A 20,049-nucleotide genomic window follows, 5' to 3' on the forward strand; every position below is an offset into this window, starting at 1 on the left:
AATAAAAAAATATAAGTGTGAGAGGATCTCCTCTGACAGGTCAGCGAACATCACTGTTTTGGAACCTCTGGGTATAGTCTGTCCCATCACTGAATAGACGAGACTGAACACTCTGATCAAGGAACGTTGGACCATCGGGCATCCCTGAAAACAAAGGGGTGAGGTACCAGGGTATAGTTTTGCCAACCTTGTTGGGATGATGTACCAGTGTGAAAACACTTTGTAATTTGCTTCCACAAGGAAAGTATTGCGCATGCCTTTATGCACCATGGTCAACCACTTTATCCACATCTCTTCAATTGTCTCACTCGGGTCCGATTCCCATGTTGTTTGACAGGAAGGCTTGTTACCTTGGCTATTGAACATGGCATATAACTCTGTAATCTCTCCCTGTGAATCGGTTATGTGTATTCTCAAATAGGGTCCTAGTGGTTATGTCAACCTGATCCTTTGTTTAGGGACTGCAGAAAATGTGTAATTTGGCAGAGGTGGCAAGTCTCTGATGGGGGGCATCTTTTGTTTTTCTTTGTGAGTGGTCTTATCCCTGTAGCACCCACCTACTTAGGTGGGTGCTAGATAGGTAGTGAGGATTAGAGTTAGGTGAAAATTCCAGGCATTACCCTGTTTGGTTTAAGCTTGGATGGGTTTATTTTGGTGGAGGAATGACAGAGTAGAATGGGGGTGTGAGCACCTGCATTCTGTCAAAAGTGAAACCTTGTTTGACCAGTGAGAGGTGCTGGAGAACAGGTTGATGTGACACAGGATGTAGTTAGCTGTATGGGTCACCCTGAGCCTATCAATTTATATGGGCAGGGGGTTACAGGCCTATATAAACTGTGGGTCACATGCTCCGGGGGGGTCTTGCTGATGGGAAGAGGACAGCAAAGGAAGACATAATGTAGAAGCTGGTTCAGCTTAAGAACTCTCCCCTCTGGGGAGAGGAACCTGCCTTAACAGGAGGAAAGATGGTGGGAATCTGCAATATCTAAAAAGGAGAGGCTGCTACCACCAACAGAAGAAAAGAGCTGGGAGAGGACCAGAGTATGGCAATCATGGACGGTCGCTCAAATGTACACGTGAGTGCAGGGACAGTATTTCCAAAGGCTGAGGATCACCTGGGAGAAATCCTAACAGTCTGTCCAGGAACTCTATTCAGAGTATTGTTCCTGTGCGGTTGGGAAGTAGTGGTAAACAGGAGGGAGAAGATTTACAGACCATTACAGGAACCAAGTGAATAAGGCAGCTCATATTTCAAGAAGATTTGGTTCATGTTCTTTCTGTAACACATCCATGGAAAGAATAAAGTTCAAGTTCTTTGTTCAAGACTGTTTGCGGAGTCATCAATGCAAGGAAGCGGGGGGTAATGGAACCAACTGGCGAAAAGGAACGAACTATTAGCAGCTCCTATGGGAGTAGTGTGCTTCATGGAGGGCCTACTGAGATTTTACCTTTTTCAGCTAGTCCGTTACCCCTAGCAACCTTGCATTCAGTAACCGGCATCGCCACTGTTTATTCAAAATTTATCCTACAATACAGATGGAAATGTGGAGGGAGTTGTGGGTGTTGCTGTTGCCCTTGGAAACCTGGACACAGGGGGTGGTGTGGTGCCGGAGATTATGCAGGGACCATTTCTCCTACAGTTGGGACATCGCAAGGAAGCATTTTCACTGTAAAATTCAGTTTGTTGTATAACCTGCAGTTCTATTGTGCCTGCCGACAGGGGTCGCTGGTTCGCACAATAGAAATGAAGAGCTACAGTTCCTCATGCTCTGGATCAGCGAGAGGAGGGGGTGGAGTTAAGCCCCAGAGGAAAGTTCTCCAGTGTGACACACGTGCTCTCAGCAGTGGAAATGGCACGGAGCTTTACCCGCCCGCCGGCCATGCAGCAAAATACGGAACCGCAGGAACGGATACTCGTTGACATCGGCATCCGCCTGGAAGTTACCGGTGGGCTGGCGTTAGGAGTGGTGAATGGAGTAGAAAGACTATGCCTGACCTATCCTGGTTGCCGGAAACCCACCATGGGAAGAATGCGAGCTATTACGTGGACAGCGCCACCAGACTGTGCACACTGCAAGCCTCAAAAGGACAGAGAGGGCCGAGATACTACAGGAAGTGCAGTGGAGAAACTCTGTCCAGAGTCCTTTAAAACAGAAACGCCGGAGGTCCAGGTAGGATCCAAAGAGGAGGCCTGTGGTCTGGTCGGGGCTCCAGGGGTTGTTAGAGTAATTGAGCAAGCCCCAAGAAGTTCCCCTGAAATGCCGACCTATACAAGTCCCTTGCTGAACCTGTCCAGAGGGAGCCATTAGATGGAGAGGGGAAGCAAGGGCCGGGCCATAGATTGGGGTTCCTCAGAAGTGCTGGAGAAGTATGGATCGCTTGAACATTTGTTTGTCTGGTCCTCTCCAGAAGAAGGTGGTTCCAGTGATGAGGAGTGGTATGTGGAGAGCTCCACATCTCTAAGTGCTACTTCTGGAGCTCCGGAAAGCATTGCCACCTTTCCAGCAACCCCAACACCCCAAAACAAGACGTCCACGGGCGCATTGCTTACGGAGATACATACATTTCAACAGAAGGCTGAGAGGGCTTCTGACTCTGTGGTTCTGCCAGGGCGGGGAAGGAGCAGGGAACTACCGAGGTTATCTCGATTTCAATGGGATATACAGAAAAGAGTTGCTCAAAACTGGGGACTTGAATACCCTTATGTACCAGATAGAGTCATGGACATAATTGAAGCTTCCCGGAAAGGATGGGAGCAGGACCTTGTCTGGGATTACTTACATGTCCCATCATCACAAAGAACCCCTGACCATAACCTATGGGTGAGATTTCAAGGCATTTCTAAAGAGTGGCAACAAGGGAGATCCATTTACAAAGACAGGTTAATGGTGCAGAAACCTGGACAACACACTAAGTCATATTCTGTTTCGGTCAGAGGGGAAGGGGACGCACGTCGAAGGTTACCGGACCCTCGGTACTATCTGTAAGGTGAGGTACAGAAGTGCTGGACATACCCTGGACTGCAAGCGGGCAGAAGGGTTAGGGTGGGTTATCCCAAGAACTTCTTAAATAGGGCAACAGCACCAGTGCCTGCTTGGCCAGCATGGACACTATCTTGCTGCTGTCCTTGTTAAGTCCCTTTGTTAGTTTTTTTTTTTTTTTATATAGTTTAGATTATTTATGTTGGAAACTGTAAAATAAAGTAATGTGTTCTCTTTTGAAACATTGGGATTAAATGCACTACACTTCACACCTGGATATATAGGATGCCTTGTGTTAAGTAGGGAAGCTGTTCTCCAGATGTGGTGTATGTGTAGGAGGTGTATGTAGCACCCACCTACTTAGGTGTGTGCTAGATAGGTAGTGAGGATTAAAGTTAGGTGAAAATTCCAGTTTGGTTTAAACTTGGCTGGGTTTATTTTGGTGGGGAGGAATGACAGAGTAGGGGGTGTGATCACCTGCATTCTGTCAAAAGTGACACCTTATTGACCAGTGAGAGGTGCTGGAGAATAGGTTGATGTGACACAGGATGTAGTTAGTTGTATGGGTCACCCTGAGCCTATCATTAATTCAGGGCTAGCACTGACAGAGGTCAGTACCCCCCTGTGAGACCCACACTTTGAAGGAATTGTCTTCGAGCCAACCATGGATATTTCTCCTCCCGGCATGTAACAGGTTCCTATGAATGGTTCTCCCTTAATTGGCTCACTCATCATTCGTTTTGATATTATTTTTTCAACATATATACTACTCCTATATAATTTTGGTCTGGTACAAATGAATATACAATATTTGTCCTGAGGAGCCATGGGTGCTACTTGAACACAAAGTCACTCCTAGGGAATCCATACATGTACACAACATTTACAACTCTCAAAACCCTGATGAAGGTACCAGAGCTACCGGAAACGCGTCGGGTATCGGGCACACCACCCCCATGAGAGTATATTAATTATTGTCAGCCTTGTAGAGTTTCTCTGTTTTTGATTTTGTCTCTATGCTGTATGGAATGACTTTTTGATTTTTTTAATATACTGTACACTATAGACGCTTTCACGTCTTTTTTAAAGCAGATCAATAAAATACTTTTTTACTTGAATGGGTCTGGTGGTCTGTCAAAGTCCCAATCCTAGGGGGATTCTTTTGGTCAATGATTCATGGGATGGGACCACCACACTCCATATTTGTCATGATGGAAGTCTCCTTTCTTGCCTAGTTAGTTGTATGGGTCACCCTGAGCCTATCATTAATTTGTACGGGCAGGGGCTTACAGGCCTATATAAACTGTGGGTCACATGCTCAGGGGGGCTTGCTGATGGGAAGAGGACAGCAAAGGAAGACATAATGTAGAAGCTGGTTCAGAGAGGAACCTGCCTTAACAGGAGGAAAGATGGAGGAAATAACTGTGGGAATCTGCAATATTCAAAAAGGAGAGGCTGCTACCACCAACAGAAGAAAAGAGCTGGGAGAGGACCCGAGTATGGCAATCATGGACGGTCGCTCAAATGTACACGTGAGTGCAGACCCAGTAGGGACAGTATTTCCAAAGGCTGAGGGTGCTGAGGATCACCTGGGAGAAATCTTAACAGTCTGTCCAGGAACTCTATTCAGAGTATTGTTCTTGGTACTTAAATTGGAGATTCTGTGCGGTTGGGAAGTAGTGGTAAACAGGAGGGAGAAGATTTGCAGACCATTACAGGAACCAAGTGAATAAGGCAGCTCATGTTTCTAGAAGATTTGGTTCATGTTCTTTCTGTAACACATCCATGGAAAGAAAGTTCAAGTTCTTTGTTCAAGACTGTTTGTGGAGTCATCAATGCAAGGAAGTGGGGGGTAATGGAACCAACTGGCTAAAAGGAACAAACTATTAGCAGCTCCTACAGGAGTAGTGCGCTTCATCCCCTTATGATCTTTGAATGTGCGCTATCCTGTAAAGGCCTTTGTTGACCCACCATGTAAATTGCTGAATCTGCTGCCCTGGGGGGGATTTTTAGAGGGTATAGTTTGCATGTCATGTCCAATAAACACAGGTAATGTGATAGGGGTGGCTTAAGACTGCCCTGTGTGCCTTTGTGCGGAGCCACATTAAGAGATCCAGGGGGAAAGTCAGATGCATAAATGTTTTAAAGTACACGTTTTATTGAAGTTTTCAAAACTGTTAAAGAAAATGTGCAGGGGTGGAAGGTAGTCTTTGCCCTGCCCCCTTTTTAAGGCTACGTTCCCACTTGCGAATGTGGCCAACAGCATTTAGATGTGAGAATCCCAGTGGGGGTTCCTGGTGGGTGAAAGCAATGGGAGGCTACTGCCTCCCACATTACTCATGTCCACTCACGTTTTCACTATACAGTTATCACATGCGAGTGATCGGCCCTTGCTGCACACCATCTACGTTGGTTTAAGCCTGGTTCACAACTATGCATTTTTTTTATTTTTTTTAGTGCGTTTTCAGTTTTGCAGAAACAGTACAGTCCATTTAACATGGTTTCCTATGGGTTTACGTTCACATCTGTGCATTTTATGGAAAGGGCCAGGGACTTTTTTCTGGTTTTTGGTTCCATAGACTTCAATTAATAAAAAATGTGTATTGAAAAACTCGAAATGCACCTGGAATATGCAACCTGCATATGTGTGAATCAGACCTTAGAGCAAGTTCTCTGAGAGGCATATTGCAAATATAAAGTACAATAAAAGTATTGACTGCCTCCAATGTGAACCAAACAGTTGTGATGCATAGTGGCCACGAGGTCTTGGTGGCCACACCACACATGTACAGAGGGGGTGATGTACAGTTAGTTAAAGCCAAGATGATGGTAGTGTCTGAGCACAGCATTGCTCACATTATGATCAAATGAAAAGCTCTCTGGTCACATCAGTAGAAGGGTTTACGTTGCTGTTCATGTTCAGCGGTGAATTTTAGTGATGTATTTTGTATAGCTGACCTTAGTCCTGTACTGGAAGACATTTCATGTCACAGGTGCAGTGCAGATTACAAGCTGTAGATCGGATTGTCTTGTTATTTAATTACCTGAGCTCCGTGATACTTTTAGGATCAAGCAGCTTACAGCCATTTTCTTACTAATGTCCTTTAGATGTAATGCTGGTTTAGCCATGATTACAGTGCTCAACCTTGTTACTGCTCCATTCTCATAGCCACTTCATGTTGTATTTCTCCTAAACTACTTTATATACCTATTTTCCAAAAATTATCCAAATACTGTACATCCACTACTTCATGGCACTGTAACGCTTTTTCATTAAATTGTTTCTTGCTATGTTTTTCTTCCTTGTGAGCTCCTGAACCTCTCCTTTTCCTCTCACTTTTTATAATGAGAGTATGCACACTACAAATCCCATAGTCACAAGTTCATCTTGTGAGCAAGCAAGAGAAGGTGACTACGTTCCTAAATTCAGAGGGACCATGGGGAGCAAACTTAAAAGGGATTTGGAGGAGGCTGAGAGCAGTAGAAGGTACTTTTTGTAAGTTAAGAATACTTAAATAGAATTTTTTTTTCTTAAACCGAAGTTTAGTGTCACTTTAAGATATGCAAACATCATATCCATAACAAAACAGTCTCAAAATAAGAGTACAATAGGGGAACAGGAGGTTGTAACAGAATAATTGGAAGGATAGAATAATGGTTTCAAATGAACAGTTGTTTCCTAAAGAGAAACTGCAGTCTGCTCACATAATTTGTAATAAAAACATCTTTGCCATTCTGAAGCTTCCCTCCAACCACTTTGCAAATTATTTTATATATCCTGTGATTCTGTAATTGCCCAATATGCTGCAGAAATCTCCCTCCGTTGTGTCTGGCTGCAACCATTTTAACTGTGGGCAGCTGAAGCTGCTGCGTGTTCACTTCCTGGATTTACACAGAGGCACACTTCCAGCTCTGCAGCCCTGCAGCTCTCATTGGCCCTCTTATGACTCATCCCCCTCTCCCTTCCTGGCAAACTCTCACGAGAGGGAGAACGAAAGCTGTGTATGTCATAAGCCTAGGCTAATGACCAGACAAGAAGCAGGAAGTGGGCTGTATAAGGTATTTACTGGCAGAAAAAAATGTTTTAGTATCCAAAGTTAAAACAACAAGGGCAGAAGATTTAATAGATGGAAAGTTGAAAAAAATGACTGAGTTTCCGCTTTAACTGCTTCTGGACCACCAGACGTATATTTACTGCGGCAGGGCAGCCAGGGTGCGCAAAATCACGCGCCTGTACATGATTTCGTGCACGCGGTTTAGGGGGCACGACGCTCCCGCTGTGTCCAATCACAGCGGGAGCGCCGCGCCCCCTAATCAGGGGGTCAGGTGGCCGCGATGGCTGCCGCGACCTGCCGATCGTTCACAGGAGAGACGGAGCAGCGGTGAGCTGATGTAAACAAAGCACACTGCTGCTCTGTCAGGGCGGAAAAGAGAGAGATCGTGTTTTAGCTAAGCTGAATAGCAATCTCTCTTTTCCTCTAGTGAATCCACTCCCCCCACAAATAGAAACACCTCCCAGGGAACACATTTAACCCCTAGATCACCCCTGTAGTTAACCCCTTCCCTGCCAGTGTAATTTATACAGGAATCAGTGCATTTTTTTTAGCACTGATCACTGTATTGGTGTCACCGGTCCCTAAAAAGTGTCACTTAGGGTCAGATTGTCCGTTGCAATGCCGCAGTCCCACTAAAAATCGCAGATCACCGCCATTACCAGTAAAAACTATTTTAAAAAGTCCCTAAATCAATCCCCTATTTTGTAGATGCTATAACTTTTGCGCAAACCAATCAATATATGCTTATTGGGATTTTTTTACCAAAAATATGTAGCAGAATGCACATTGGCCTAAATTGATGAAGAAATTCGTTTTTTACATTTTTTTTTTTTGGATGTATATTATAGCAAAAAGTAAAAAATATGTTTTTTTTTTTTTTTTTTTTCAAAATTGGCTTTCTTGTTTATAGCACACAAAATAAAAACAGCAGAGGTGATCAAATACCACCAAAATAAAGCTCTATTTGTGGGGGAAAAAAGGACATCAATTTTGTTTGGGTACAGCTTCGCATGATCGCGCAATTGTCAGTTAAAACAACACAGTGCAGTATCGCAAAAAATGGCCTGGTCAGGAAGTGGGTAAAACCTTCTGGGGCTGAAGTGGTTAAACTCCGTACACATGGCTGAATGTTTCTATTGAACCGGCTGACATTTGGCCTGTGTGTACTACAGCCGGGGCATGACCAATAAAGGTCTGCCAACCGGCTCTTGATCAGTGCTCTCAGCCAATGGCTGAAAGTGCTAACCGGAGTGTTCTGGCGGAGGGGCTGTCCCCTTGTCAGAACACAATAGAACAGCAGGGGAGATTGATGTACTAACATTGGATTGTTAGTACAGCGGCTCTGACCTGAGCTGTCAGGTTTTTTTTTTTTTCGTTTAGGCCACTGGGTTAAACAAAAAACTAGCAGTGTGTACCAGGCTTTAGAAGCGGAAAACAAAATTGATAACTCCAGTGCTGACCTTTCTTTACAGGAAACATCCTTCCTAAGGCAAATGTTTTTCTCTAGCACAATAAAAAAAGTTATTCCACCGACTTTACAGATTTTCATTGCAGTAAGTGTCATATCAAGGCAAGATAAACTAACAAATATCATAGAGTTTTTTTTAAGGCAGCAAGAGTAGAACTTGGCTGTAAAATATGTCAGCATGGTCACTTGCAGTCTCCATTCACCGATAAGTGTGTGACATGACACAGCTGCAAATTTAAAATACTGAAATTACATTAACATGTTAAAGCTTATATGAGATTTTTGTATTTTGGTTTACATGTACTCCAAAATGTGATAAAGAACCAATGTAGTGCTCCACCGTTCATTCACATGCCGATGTTTTATCCCCGGAAAAAGCATAACTCCCTGCTCCCTGCCAGAAAGCCAGCAAGCATGAATTCTATGCTAAATACCTTTAACACTATTGGACTGCAATGCTTACAACTGTAACTAGGAAAATATTGAATATCAACATTTATACAATTTCCCTATTCACTGAACAGCACACAGTGGTTTGCCTGTGATGGCATAAGCTGCCCAGCAGGTGGCTCTGTTGACAGAAAATTTAAGCTTGTGCAAAAGGAAATGTTCATGTACCAATACTACCAAACATATTAAAAATAGCAACCAATCAGATATTATTTTACTGGTGTAAGATCAGGATAAGATAAATATTTATTTGCTGTAGTGTTGACACACTGGTGTTAGGTATCATTTAGTGGGAAATCACTGAAGTCTAATGTTAAACCCCAAATTATAACAAAGTTGCTTAACAAAGCTTAAGGATAAGTTCACCTTTTGGAAAGAAAAATAATAAATGCACATATTTTTGAGGGGAAAAAAAATAGACATTTTAAATTTTTTCCCTAAGGAGCCTGGAAAGCAGTGGATCAGGGGTGCAATGCCAGACTCCTGCAGCTTTCAGCCCATACCTCCATACAGGCTGACTGTTTACAAGCTGCAGGGCTTGTGAATGAACTGCAAGGCCACTCATCAGCAACCTCGCAATCCATTCAGAACTACAAGCCATCATCCACAATGTCTGAGGGTAGTGGTAGTTCGTGCATTCACAGAAAACTGTGGATTAATGATGTGGCCGTGTGGGTGGAGCCCTTCACGGCCACGTTATTTTCAAATAATGACAGCAGGTGTGGGGATAGGATGCCATTCTCACTATCGGGGGGGTTAGATGCAGCTGCTGGAACATGCAATACATGAATTGCTCACATTCAACTAATATTGGGCACTTTACCGGACACGTCCATCCTTCCTCTGTGGTAATGAATCTTCCACTCTTGAGCCATGTATCATTGCCAACATGACTGACCTCCAGCAACTCTTGGTCCCCTTGAGCAGCATCCCCCATCTCATCCTTAATAGTACAGTGTCCAACCCCCTCTTAACAATTAGCTTCATTAGCCCCCTGATCTGCACACAGTAACCTTCCCACCTACCTCCCCACCATCTATACACTCTCTCCCTATCTTTGCACCTCCCAGTGAATTGGCACTTCACTGGACAATCATTTTCTAATATCATGTCACTTTCAAGTTTGTTTTTTTCAGGGAGCAGGTACCTAGTTTTGACATGTATTCGCTCCCTGCCCGCAGCCTCCTGGAATGCGTCGGGGCCATTCAGAAAACACTGCGTGACTCACGCATGTGTAGTGAGGAGCCAGCAGTGAGCCTGTAGGAAGTCACAGCTGGCTTCCTACACTTCTAATCTGCAGCTCTCAAATTTCACTAAAAATATAAAGTCCTTAATAAGTCCCACAGAAATAATATATATATATATATATATATATATATAATGGTAGTGCCCTTCAAAAAAAAAATAAATATATATATATATATATCTACGACTTTTTCTATGCACACAATAGGCCTATTTCTCTCAAACATTGAATATCTGGTGTGACCACCATTTGCGTCTCGCAGTGCAGCACATTTCCTTCGCATAGAGTTGATCAGGTTGTTGATTGTGGCCTGTGGAATGTTAATGTTGGTCCATTCCTCTTCAATGGCTGTGCAAAGTTGCTAGATATTGGCATGAACTGGAACACGCTGTCGTATATGCCGATCCAGAGCCTCCCAAAGATGCTCAATGGGTGATATGTCCGGCGAGTATGCTGGCCATACAAGAACTGGGATGTTTTCAGCTTCCAGGAATTGTGTGCAGTTCCTTGCAACATGGGGCTGTGCATTATCATGCTGCAACATGAGGTGATGGTTGTGGATGACTGGCACAACAATGGGCCTCAGGATCTCATCACGGTATCTCTGTGCATTCAAAATGCCATCAATAAAATGCACCTGTGTTTGTTGTTCATAGCATATGCCTGCCCATACCATAACCCCACTGCTACCATGGGCCACTCGATCCACAACATTGACATCAGCAAATCGCTCACTCACACAACGCCATACACACTGTCTGCCCTGTACAGTGAAAACCGAGATTCATCTGTGAAGAGGACACTTCTCCAAAGTTCCAGTCACCATCGAATGTAAGCATTTGCCCACTCAAGTCGGTTACGACGAGGAACTGCAGTCAGGTCGAGACCCCGATGAGGACGACGAGCATGCAGATGAGCTTCCCTGAGACGGTTTCTGACAGTTTGTGTAGAAATTTTTTGATTACGCAAACTGATTGTTGCAGCAGCTGTCTGGGTGGCTGGTTTCAGACGATCTTGGAGGTGAAGATGCTGGATGTGGAGGTCCTGAGCTGGTGTAGTTACACGTGGTCTGTGTAAACGTGCTCTGAAACGCCTTTGGAGATGGTTTATGGTAGAGAAATGAACATTCAATTCAAGGGCAACAGCTCTGGTGGACATTCCTGCAGTCAGTATGCCAATTGCACGCTCCATCAAAACTTGCGACATCTGTGGCATTGTTCTGTGTGATAAAACTGCACATTTTAAACCCCTTTCACATTGAGGCGTTTTTCAGGCGCTTTTGGGCTTAAAATAGCGCCTGTAAAGCGCCTGCAAAATGGCTCCCCTGCAGTCTCAGTGTGAAAGCCCGAGTGCTTTCACACTGAGGCGATGCACTGGCAGGACGTTAAAAAAACTCCTGCAAGCAGCATCTTTGGAGCGGTGAAGGAGAAACCTCTGCAAAAATTACTGTAAAGCGCCGATAAAAATAGCATCGATTTACCGCTGCCAACGCCCCAGTGTGAAAGCAGCCTTAGGCACCTTTCACATTGGGGTGGGGGCGGCGTCGGCAGTAAAGCGCCGCTATTTTTAGTGGCGCTTTACCATCGTATTTACGGAGGTATTCAGCCGATAGCGGGGTGCTTTTAACCCCCGCTAGCGGCCAAAAAAGGGTTAATACCACCCGCAAAGCGCTGCTACAGCAGCGCTTTGCCAGCGGTATAGCCGTGCTGCCCATTAATTTCAATGGGCAGGAGCAGTGGAGGAACGGTATACACACCGCTCCTTCACCGCTCCAAAGATGCTGCTAGCAGGACTTTTTTTTTACCATCTTGCCAGCACACCGCTCCAGTGTGAAAGCCCTCGGGCTTTCACACTGAAGAGACAGGAGCAGCTTTTTCAGGGTGCTTTGCAGGCACTATTTTTAGCGCTGTAGTGCCTGTAAAGCGCCCATGTGTGAAAGGGGTCGTATAGTGGACTTTTATTGTGGCCAGCCTAATGCCGCATACACACGAATGGAATGTCCGACAGAAAAAGTCAGACGGAAGCTTTCCATCCTCTATTCCAATCATGTGTATGCCTCATCGGACTTTCTTTTTCGAAAATTGTGACGGACTTAGAAAGAGAACATGTTCTAAATATTTCCAACGGAACCAATTCCTATCGGGAATCCCGCTCGTCTGTATGCTGTTCCAACGGACCAAAAACAACGCATGCTCTGAAGCAATGAGACGGAAGCTATTGGCTACTGGCTATTGCACTTCCTTTTTCTAGTCCTGTCATACGTGTTGTACTTCACCGCGTTCTGGACGGTCGGACTTTGGTGTGACCATGTGTAGGCAAGACCGCTTGAGCGGAATTCCGTCAGAGTTCCGTTGTGGAAACCTTCGGAGTGTTTTCCGTCAGCAAAACTGGTCGCGTGTACAGGGCATAAGGCACACCTGTGCAATAATCATGCTGTCTAATCAGCATCTTGATATGCCACACTTGTGAGGTGGATGAATATATATATATATATATATATATATATATATATATATATATACACCCCTCACATTTTTGTAAATATTTTATTTTTATGTTTTTTCATGTGACAACACTGAAGAAATTACACTTTGCTACAATGTAAAGTAGTGAGTGTACAGCTTGTATAACAGTGTCAATTTGCTGTCCCCTCAAAATTACTCAACACACAGCCATTAATGTCTAAACTGTTGGCAACAAAAGTGAGTACACCCCTAAGTGAAAATGTCCAAATTGGGCCCAAAGTGTCAATATTTTGTGTGGCCACCATTTATTTTCCAGCACTGCCTTAACCCTCTTGGGCATGGACTTCACCAGAGCTTCACAGGTTGCCACTAGAGTCCTCTTCCACTCCTCCATGATGACATCACGGAGCTGGTGGATGTTAGAGAATGCCTCACAAATGCTTGAGGATGCCTCACAAATGCTCAATAAGGATTAGGTCTGGAGACATGTCATTACCTTTACCCTCAGCTTCTTTAGCAAGGCAGTGGTTGTCTTGGAGGTGTGTTTGGGGTCGTTATAATGTTGGAATACTGCCCTGCGGCCCAGTCTCTGAAGGTAGGGGATCATGCTCTGCTTCAGTATATCACAGTACATGTTGGTATTCATGGTTCCCTCAATGAACTGTAGCTCCCCCAGTGCCGGCAGCACTCATGCAGCCCCAGACCATGGCACTCCCACCACCATGGTTGACTGTAGGCAAGACACACTTGTCTTTGTACTCCTCACCTGGTTGCCGCCACACACGCTTGACACCATCTGAACCAAATACGTTTATCTTGGTCTCATCAGACCACAGGACATGGTTCCAGTAATCCATGTCCTTAGTCTGCTTGTCTTCAGCAAACTGTTTGCGGGCTTTCTTGTGCATCATCTTTAGAAGAGGCTTCCTTCTGGGAAGACAGCCATGCAGACCAATTTGATGCAGTGTGGCGTATGGTCTAAGCACTAACAGGCTGACCCCCCACTCCTTCAACCTCTGCAGCAATGCTGGCAGCACTCATATGTCTATTTCCCAAAGACAACCTCTGGATATGACGCTGAGCACGTGCACTCAACTTCTTTGGTCGACCATGGCGAGGCCTGTTCTGAGTGAAATCTGTCCTGTTAAACCGTGGTATCGTCTTTGGCCACCGTGCTGCAGCTCAGTTTCAGGGTCTTGGCAATCTTCTTATAGCCTAGGCCATCTTTTTGTAGAGCAAGAATTCTTTTTTTCGGATCCTCAGAGAGTTCTTTGCCATGAGGAGCCATGGTGAACTTCCAATGACAAGTATGAAAGAGAGAGCGATAACACCAAATTTAATACACCTTCTCCCCATTCACACCTGAGACCTTGTAACACTAACAAGTCACATGACACGGGGAGGGAAAATGGCTATTTGGGCCCAATTTGGACATTTTCACTTAGGGGTGTACTCACTTTTATTGCCAGCGGTTTAGACATTAATGGCTGTGTTGAGTTATTTTGAGGGGACAGCAAATTTACACTGTTATACAGGCTGTACACTCACTATTTTACATAGTAGCAAAGTGTAATTTCTTCAGTGTTGTCACATGAAACAATATAATACAATATTTACAAAAATGTGAGGGGTGTACTCACTTTTGTGAAATATATATATATCCCTTCTACTAAAGCATTTTTTTGTTGTTCCATAAAAAGTTATTAAAGTCTTTTCCCCATGTATCTACAAACTTTCAAAGTCTGTAATATTATGCCACATGAAGGATTTACAGGAAGATCTTCACTCAACCTTTTGGAAATGTGGTCATCCTTTAAAATAGACCTGTAGATTAACCACTTACAGACCGGAAGATTTGGCTGCTTAATGACCAGGCCATTTTTTGCGATACATTGCTGAGTCTCTTTAACTGACAGTTGCGCGGTTGGGCGATGCTGTACCCAAACAAAATTGACGTCCTTTTTTTTTCCCACAAATAGAGCTTTCTTTTGATGGTATTTGATCACCTCTGCAGTTTTTATTTTTTGCGCTATAAACAAAAAAAGAGCGAAATTCTGAAAAAAAAAACAAACAATATTTTTTACTTTTTGTATAATAAATAATTCCAAAATGTTTTTAACCACTTGCTTACTGGGCACTTAAACCCCCCTCCTGCCCAGACCAATTTTCAGCTTTCAGTGCTCTCACACTTTGAATGACAATTACTCAGTCATGCAACACTGTACCCAAATAATTTTTTTGTCTTTTTTTTCATACAAATAGAGCTTTCATTTGGTGGTATTTGATCACCTCTGGATTTTTTATTATTTGCACTATAAATGAAAAAAAAAATGCTTTTTTCTTCGTTTCTGTGATAAAATTTCACAAATTAGCAATTTTTCTTTATAAATGTTGGCCACAACTTATACTGCTACATATCTTTGGTAAAAATAACCCAAATTAGTGGATATTATGTGGTCTGTGTGAAATTGATAGAGTCCACAAGCTATGGTGCAAATCATAAAAAAATGATCACATCTGATGTACTGAGGCCCATCTCATTTCTTGAGACCCTAACAAGCCAGGAAAGTACAAATGCCCCCCAAATGACCCCTTTTTGGAAAGTAGACATTCCAGGGTATTTAGTAAGAGGCATGGTGAGTTATTTGAAGTTGTCATTTTTTCCCACAATTCTTTGAAATTAAGATTTTATTTTTTATATTTTTTTCAGAAAATTGTCATTGTAATAGCTTATTTCTCTCACATGAAATGTGCATACCACAAATGACACCCCAAAATACATTCGGCTACTCCTCCTGAGTATTACAATACCACATGTGTGGGACTTTTTCACTAACTGGCCACATACAGAGGCCCAACAGTCAGGGAGCATCATCAGGTGTTCAAGGAGCATAAATTACCCATCTAACTTGTTGACTACCTATTACACTTTTGAAGGCCCTAAGCAACAGGACAATGGAAACGCCCACAAAATGACCCCATTTTGGAAAGCTAACACCCCAACGTATAATCTATGAGGCATAATGCGTCTTTTGAATGGTTCATTTTTTTCCAGAAGTTTTTGGAAAATGTGGAAAAAAATGAAAATGCATTTTTTTTTTACACAAAGTTGTCCGTTTATAAGACATTTCCAACACATAGCATTTACATAGCAAAAATAACACCCCGAAATACATTCTGCTACTCCTCCTGAGTAAAACGATACCACATGTGTGAGACTTTTACACAGCCTGACCACATACAGAGGCTTAATATTGAAGTAGCACCTTCAGGTGTTCTAGGAGCATAAATTACACATCTCATGCTAACACCCCAACGTATAGTCTATGAGGCATAATGAGTCTTTTGAATGGTTCATTTTTTTCCAGAAGTTTTTGGAAAATGTGGAAAAAAATGAAAATGCATTTTTTTTTTACACAAAGTTGCCTGTTTATAAGATATTTCCAACACATAGCATTTACATAGCAAAAATTACACCCCAAAATACATTCTGCCACTCCTTCTGAGTATGGCAATACCATATATGTGAGACCTTTACACAGCCTGGCCACATACAGAGATCCAACATGCAAGGAACACCGTCAGGTGTTCCAGGGACACATAGCATGCACATACCAAGAATTACACACCAAAATACATTATACTGAGCAAAGGGTAAACAAAAGATTACCTATGATTTTAGTAGCACAGTTGTCCACAGGAGGATAGCACTGGTCCAGGCAGCAGGCAGGGACTTGGTCAGCAACAACGAACACCATTTTTCAGGCAGCAGGCAGGAATACTGTCCATAGCCAGTACAGGCAGCAGGCAGGGATACTCTCCATATACAGTCCAGGGTCAGTGCAAGCAGAGATTGTCAGCAGTGCCAAAATATTGGTCTTGGTAGTAGGCAGGAACATGGTCCATGTGCTGTGGTCAGTGCGACAAACAGAGACATGACGGCAGTAAGTCCTACAGGCAGCAGGCAGAAGTAGGGCCTCGTTCAGGACAGAATGGGGACAGGGGTAGAGGCTTCTCCCACCCAAATCTCTTTGAAGCCTCCAAGTTTCCAGACCCTAATCTAGGAATGAGAAAACAAAGAAAATAGTTTTCTTCATCCAGAAAAACTATTCTGGAGCCCCTCACATATGTGAGACCCCTGTGTTGAATCCCACTAGTCCAGTTGCAGGGTACAAGATCAGTCCAAGAGGCAGACAAGAGGCATGGTCAAACAGTCCAAGGTCAGTTCCAGATCAGGCAGAGGTATGTACAGAATCGTTAGGCAGAAGCATGGTCGAATAACAGTCCAGGGTCAGTTCCAGATCAGGCAGAGGTATGTACAGAATCGTTAGGCATAAGCATGGTCGAATAACAGTCCAGGGTCAGTTCCAGATCAGGCAGCGGTATGTACAAAATCGTCAGGCAGAAGCGTGGTCGAATAACAATCCAGGGTCAGTTACAGAGCAGGCAGTGGCATAAGGGGTGTGAAGGCAGGAACTGAGGATTACGTTTACCATACTTCACTAATAATTTAGTGAAGTATGGTAACGGCGGAAACATTCACAGAGGCCTGGTTGGGAAGGACATTGTGCACAATAATAAGATGTGTCTCTTCTGACTCCTGCTCTGGTACACACCTTACATCTTTTTTGACGTCTTTGGCCTGTTGGTTTGGGAGGGAGTTTATCTGGAAAGTGGCGTTCAGAGAGTCGACTAACAACATCTGATCAGATGTTTTCTGGTGGGCCGTTCAGGGATATAAGGGCAGTGTAAATTTCCTCCTGGTAGCCATTTAAGGTTTGGGGGTTTTGGGTGGAGTTGCAGTAAATGATATAGGAATTGAATATGGGCAATTGAAAAAAATAAATTTCTACTTTTTTGTACCAATGGTATGTCCGTCTTGTGGCAAAGTATGGTTCCAACATTTGATCGTTGAAGTCGACTCCCCCCATAAACAAATTGTATTCATGGATGCATGTTGGTTTTTGGATGGGGCCATTCCTTCTGGAGATTTCCACATAGGAGTTATTGTGGATGGAAGACAACATGTACACATCCCTTCTGTCCCTCCAATTCACTGCCAGAATCTCTTTGTTACACAGACTTGCCGTTTCTCCTTTTCTCAACTTCTTATTAACAAGACTTTGAGGAAAGCCCTTCCTATTCTTTTTTACCGTGCCACATGCTGGCGTCTTCTTCCGGTGAAGGTTGTGGAACAGGGGCAGAGATGTGTAGAAGTTGTCTACATACAGGTGGTAGCCTTTCTCCAGTAGGGGGTATATGAGGTCCAAAACAAGTTTCCCGCTGGTTCCCAAGTAGTCCGGGCCATTAGGGGGCTGCAGCTGGGTGTCCTTCCCTTCGTACACTATGAAGGCATATGTGTACCCTGTGGCTCGGTCACATAATTTGTACACCTTCACCCCATAGCGGGCCCTTTTGCTGGGGATAAATTGCTTCATTTTAAGCCTGCCGCTAAATTTAACAAGGGACTCATCCACACATATGTTTTGGTCCGGGGTGAACAGCTGGGGGAATACTTCAGAAAAATAATTTAATATTGGCTGAATTTTGTAAAGCCTGTCATAATTTGGGTCATTTCGAGGAGGGCACTGGGTATTGTCACTGAAATGTAGGAACTCATTATCATCAGATACCTGGTTCTGGGCATTACCGCGGAGAAGAGCGGCATGGGGTGGGTTGACCAATAGGAACGTAATTCATTTTTTTTGGTGAGTCCCATATTAAATGTGAGGCCCAAAAAAACCTTGAACTCCTCCACTGTTACGTCTCTCCACTCGTAGGGACGGGCATAATATGATGTGGGATTTTGCAAAATAAATTTCTGTGCATACAGGTTGCACTGGGCCACAATTGACGCCAACATGTCCTCTGTAAAAATTAAATTAAAAAAATTAATTGGGGTAAAATTCTCTGTGTCCACCTGGACTCCTGGCTGGGTAGTGAAAGGGAGAACGCTAGCTTCTCCTGAATTAGGAGGAAGCCACAAAGGGTTCTGAAGGGCATAGGGAAGGCTGGCATGGGACCTAACCCTTTGGGGCTGAGGTGGCACCCCACTGGTACTTGGCCTTTCTTGCCGAGGTACTGCAGTGCTGGTGGATGGCGCTGCGGTGCTGGTATATGCCACTGCGGTGCTGGTGGATGAAACTGCCTCCTAACCAGAACGCCTTCGTTTGGAGGGTCGAATTTCTTCCTCCTCTGAGTCTGTTAGTGTTCCACTACTGAGGACTGGCTCATAATTTACGTCAGACTCAAAATCCGAATTGGAAAGGGAATCCGAAAAAGAGAGCTCCCCGTTGCTCTCGTCGGCCGTGGAAAGAATTTGGTATGCCTCCTCGGCGGAAAAGCTTTTTTTTGGACATGGCTGCTGGTGGTTATGGGATTGCACAGGTGTGTGCTAAGCCTGCACTGATGAGGTGGCACTGATGAGCACAGATGTGCACTGATGTGCACTGATTGATGGCACAGATGTGCACTGATGAAGCGGCACAGATGGGCACTGATCGCACAGATGGGCACCGATGAGGAGGCACAGGTGGGCACTGAGGCAGCACAGATGGGCACTGAGGAAGCAGCACAGATGTGCACTGATTGATTGAACAGATGTGCACTAATGAGGCGGCACGGGTGGGCACAGATATGCACTGATGTGGCACTGGTGAGGTGGCACAGATGGGCACTGATGAGGCGGCACAGATGGGCACTGATGAGGCAGCACAGATGGGCACTGATGAGGCGGCACAGATGGGCACTGATGAGGCGGCACAGATGTGCACTGATTGATTGCACAGATGTGCACTGATGAGGTGGCACAGATGGGCACTGATTGGTACAGCTGGGCACTGTTCAAGTGGCACAAATGGGCACTGTTGAGGTGGCACAAATGGGCACTGATGAGGCGGCACTGATGAGGCGGCACAGATGTGCACTGATTGCACAGATGTGCACTGATGAGGCGGCACAGATGGGCACTGATTGGTACATATGGGCACTGATGAGGTGCCACAGATGGGCACAGATGGGCACTGATGAGGTGGCACAGATGGGCACTGATGAGGTGGCACAGATGCGCACTGATTGCACAGATGCGCACTGATTGCAGATGGGCACAGACGGGCACTGATTGCAGATGGCACAGATGGGCACTGATGGCACAGATGATGCACTGATGGCACAAGTGGGCACTGATGCGCACAGGTGGGCACAGATGGCACTAGATAGATGTCACTGTGGGCACTGTTGGGCACTTTTTGGGCACACTTTGTGTTTTTTTCTGAAAAATGTACTCACACACTATTCACAGAAGCTCTCTCCTCACACGCTGTCTCTGTGTGAGGAGAGAGAGCCGGCAATGAGAGATGATCTCAATTGTTTACATTTGAGATCA

The sequence above is a fragment of the Aquarana catesbeiana genome, linkage group LG04, assembly GCF_042186555.1.
Source record: "Aquarana catesbeiana isolate 2022-GZ linkage group LG04, ASM4218655v1, whole genome shotgun sequence".
Taxonomy (NCBI): domain Eukaryota; kingdom Metazoa; phylum Chordata; class Amphibia; order Anura; family Ranidae; genus Aquarana; species Aquarana catesbeiana.